Source organism: Lathyrus oleraceus, chromosome 4 (genome assembly GCF_024323335.1).
Source record: "Lathyrus oleraceus cultivar Zhongwan6 chromosome 4, CAAS_Psat_ZW6_1.0, whole genome shotgun sequence".
Taxonomy (NCBI): Eukaryota; Viridiplantae; Streptophyta; class Magnoliopsida; order Fabales; family Fabaceae; genus Lathyrus; species Lathyrus oleraceus.
The window spans coordinates 276,346,028-276,350,441 of NC_066582.1; the positions used below are offsets into that span (position 1 = coordinate 276,346,028).

The 4,414-nt window shown below is 35.4% G+C and overlaps 1 non-coding gene across 1 annotated transcript; it reads left to right on the forward strand.

Moving 5' to 3' along the window:
• The first annotated feature begins 4,281 nt into the window (after window positions 1-4,281).
• On the forward strand, window positions 4,282-4,414 carry LOC127077605 (small nucleolar RNA Z247). The gene has a single exon (XR_007787396.1). It is a non-coding gene; the product is annotated as a small nucleolar RNA Z247 (small nucleolar RNA).

The window sequence follows — 4,414 nt, forward strand, 5'->3', positions numbered from 1 at the left end:
TTTTAAGCTTTTTGTTTTAGCTCCATCTCTTTCTAATGTTAAAGATTTGATTGTATCTTCATGTGCTAGAATTGTTGTCTCAAGTTCACTACATTCTTCAGATTTTGCTTTAAGAAGGCCTTTAATGCTTTTAACTTTTTGTTTTAATTTCTGAAGAGAGGTAAGAGTTTCTGATAAACATGATTCTAAGTCAGATCTAGAGAGTTCAGAAAATACCTCTTCAGATTCTTCATCTGAGCTGCTGGATGTGGTAGCCATAAATGCTACGTTGGCTTGTTCATCAGAGTCAGATTCTGATGATCCTGATTCACTATCGTCCCAGGTGGCCATTAATCCCTTCTTTGTTCTGAAGGCATTTTTCTTGAAGCTTTCTTTCTTAGAGTTATCTTTCTTCAGCTTGGGGCATTCATTTCTATAATGACCTGTTTCTTTACATTCAAAACAAGTAATATCTTTATTAGGTTTACCTTTTGAAGTTGACTCTGATCTATCCCCTCTGGGTCTTGATCTTCTGAAGTTGTTGTTGTTCCTTCTTTTCCAGAGTTGCTTAACTCTTCTGGTTAGTAAGGACAGTTCTTCTTCATCATCAGAGTCTTCAGGTTCAGAGTCGTCAGTATCTGCAGTTTCTGCCTGGAGAGCTTTGGTTCTGTCTGACTTCCGTCTTTCAGGTCTGGACTTCAGCGCCACTGACTTGTTCCTTTTCTGAGGCTCATCCTCCTCTAGTTCTATCTCATGGCTTCTGAGAGAACTAACAAGTTCTTCAAGGCTGATACTGTTCAGATCCTTTGATAACTTCAGAGCAGTAACCATAGGTCTCCATTTCTTTGGCAGACTTCTGACAATCTTCTTAACATGATCTGCAGTCGTGTATCCTTTGTCTAGCACTTTAAGACCTGCAATAAGAGTTTGAAATCTGGAAAACATAGCTTCTATAGCTTCGTCATCTTCCATCTTGAAGGCTTCATATTTCTGGATCAACGCCAGAGCCTTCGTCTCCTTGACTTGGGAGTTTCCTTCATGGGTCATCTTCAGAGAGTCAAGTATATCTTTAGCCGTCTCTCTGTTGGTGATCTTTTCGTATTCGTTGTATGATATAGCATTTAGAAGTATTGTTCTGGCCTTGTGATGATTTTTGAACTCACGTTTCTGATCTTCTGACATTTTGCTTCTGGGAACTTCAGCTCCATTTAAGGTTGGAGGTTTGTATCCATCTGTGACAATATCCCAGAGGTCAGCATCATAACCCAGAAAGAAACTTTCGATTCTATCTTTCCAGTAATCAAACTTTTCTCCATCAAAAACAGGAGGCTTGGCATTGTAAGAATCTTTCTCATTTGAGTGGGCCATTTGTTTTTCTCGCACTGGATCTCTCTACACGGTTAAGTGTTTGATTTGAAAATCAATAACAGAGCCGGAGCTCTGATACCAATTGAAGGTGAGAAAAACAAGAAAGGGGGGTTTGAATTGTTTGAAAAATAAGCGCTTTTGCAAAATGAAATCACACAATGATTTTATACTGGTTCGCTTATAACACAAAGCTACTCCAGTCCACCCGGCCAAGGTGATTTCGCCTTCAACAAGGACTTAATCCACTAATCTTGAAAGATTACAAACAACCCCTAAGAGAGAAGAAAATCTCTTAGTCCTCTCAAGTCTACAGACTACAAAGAGTCACTTGAGGAAATCAAATAAAAATTAGATACAAGATGTGTAATCTAGAGTGCTTCTAAGAAAGCAAATATTACAAACTTAAGAACAATTTTTCACTTGATAAGCAAAAGCTTAGTGAAATTCTTTGAAGAACAAAGATGTTTTTCTTGAGCGTGATATGATTTCAGTATAGTTTTGGCTAGTGATTTCTTCGTTTACTGAATGAGATTTCTTCTCTATTTATAGGAGTTGGAGTAGAGTTGAAGTAGCGTTGAATCTGTTGGATAATGAGATGTAGTTACGCCATTCCATTAATAGCTTCTGCAGTAGACTTTTTCTCTTAGAAGTGACTACTTACCACAATTAGTATCTTTTCTCTTGGAAGTGGAGATTAACGTCTCTTTCTAATTGAGGAAATCCATTTGCAGAACTTTAACTTGGCTTAAACGTTACTTCATCATGATTAACAATTCTGATTAGAGTCTTTGTGTATCTGGAGAAACTTGCTTCTGATGTTATTTCTTGAAAGTTCAGATGGCGCGGATAACTTCAGAATTTACAGAAGGCATTTGTTCAGAGTCAGAGCTTCTAGACTTTACTTCATGTTCAGATGCTTCTGATACTTTGTAGTTTTGTCCAGAGTCAGAGCTTCTTGAAACGAGATTCCACTTTAGATGCTTCTGATACTTGAGATTTTGCATCTGATCTTGTTATGCATCTGATGACATCATCAGATTTATTTCTTCTTTCTTTAGAACCCTGCACACTTAGAAACTTTTCGTTAGGGTGCCATTTTTGGTTTCATCCTTTGTTATCATCAAAATCAAGGAATCTGTTGTAGAACAATTTTTGTTCTTACAGAGGGGAGTGTTAGAAGTTGTACACTGCAACACTCAGAAACAGTTGGCAGATGTTCTGACGAAAGCTATCAAGACTGATCAATTCCTCAGATTAAGGGATGGAATTGGTGTTACAAGCTTTGATGGAATATGAATTAAGGGATGGTATTAGAAGTAATTCATATTTATTAATTATATTATTTTCTTAGCCCCTAAGTTTGTTAGAGGGTATTTTAGTATTTTATCCTATTCTAGTAACCCTAGTTTTAGCTTATAAATAGGGTGACAAACATTGTAACTTTTATCATGTTTTGTAGCCGTCATTCTCTTAATAGAATATTCATCTTTCATTCTACCTTTGCACCAACAAAAGATATCTAAAGGCAGAACTAAAGTATTGTTAACAACATGCAGTTATCAGAAAAAGAGATCAGTGTTACAATCATGTTCACATAAATTTTTAAAACATCAATTTGAAACAAAACATACTTGCTTTAATTAAAATCCAAACCTTTTCAAATTCATATAAAGAGAGAAATAATCTTTTTCAAGTACATTTTATCAAAAGATGTAAACTTTGAAAGAATTTTAAAAGAGATAAACCAAGAGTTATTGCAGTAAAAATGTAAAATTTATCTAACACTAACAAATCTAGTGTTAATCCCAGCTAGGAAATTCGATCTTATCATTCATAATTAACTACAGATAAATTGGGGGGAAAACAACAAAAAAAATAAAAATGAAATTGTAGATATAAACCTCAAACGGCATGCATATCAATTTTTTCATATTCAAATAAAAAAATAATGAACAAAGTACAAGAATCACAATGAGAAGAAACAAGATTTGACTTAAATCTCTAAAACCCTAAAGCCAATAAACCTATAAACCTTAGTCTTCAGTGAAGAAGACGGTGATGATGAACTCTTCTTCTCCTTCTCATTGTCCGAGTATGGAGTTGGTAGAGTATGTAGTATGATAAATCATTCATCTAAGAAGAATTAGAAATATGATTCCTTAATATCAGTATCGTGTCCCTATTATTTAATGTATAGTCAATAGCATTTATGTCATGTCCCTATTGTTTAATGTATAGTCAATAATATTTATGTTCTAATTATAGACTAGAATATTATGTTTTCATATTCAGTGTATAGCCATCAATACTAGCTTAACTGTAGGATCATGCTCTCCCTTCTTGTTTGTATATATGTGTATGTTACTGATCAATAAAATCATCACAAGTTTATACATATTATAATTCTTAACTTGGTATCATAACTTTGTTTCCAAAAGGCCCGTGATCCAATTAAAAACCATGGCATCCGCTACAAATACAAACAACAAAAATGATTTTCCATCAACTATCTATGTCAAGTTGGATAGAGACAATTTTCCCTTGTGGCAGTCCTTAGTCTTGCCCATCATCAGAGGCTGCAGACTTGAAGGATACATGCTAGGGACAAAGGAGTGTCCTGAGCAATATATCACAGATTCAGATTCAAGCAAAAAGTTGAATCCTTCGTTTGAAGATTGGCAAGCTTATGCCCAACAACTTCTATGTTGGTTAAAGAGCTCCATGACTGCAGACATTGCAACACAGTTTTTGCACTGTGAAACTTCAAAGCAACTTTGGGAGGAGGCCCAAAGTCTAGCTGGAGCACATACAAGGTCTAGAACCACCTACCTGAAGTCAGAATTCCACAGTACCAGGAAAGGTGAAATGAAAATGCATGATTATCTGTACAAGATGAAAAATCTTACCGATAAACTCAAGCTGGCAGGAAATCCAATTCTCAACTCAGATCTAATCATTCAAACCCTGAATGGATTAGATTCTGAGTACAATCCTGGAGTGGTAAAACTCTTTGATCAAACCAATCTCACTTGGATTGATTTACAATCTCAATTGCTGAGTTTTGAGA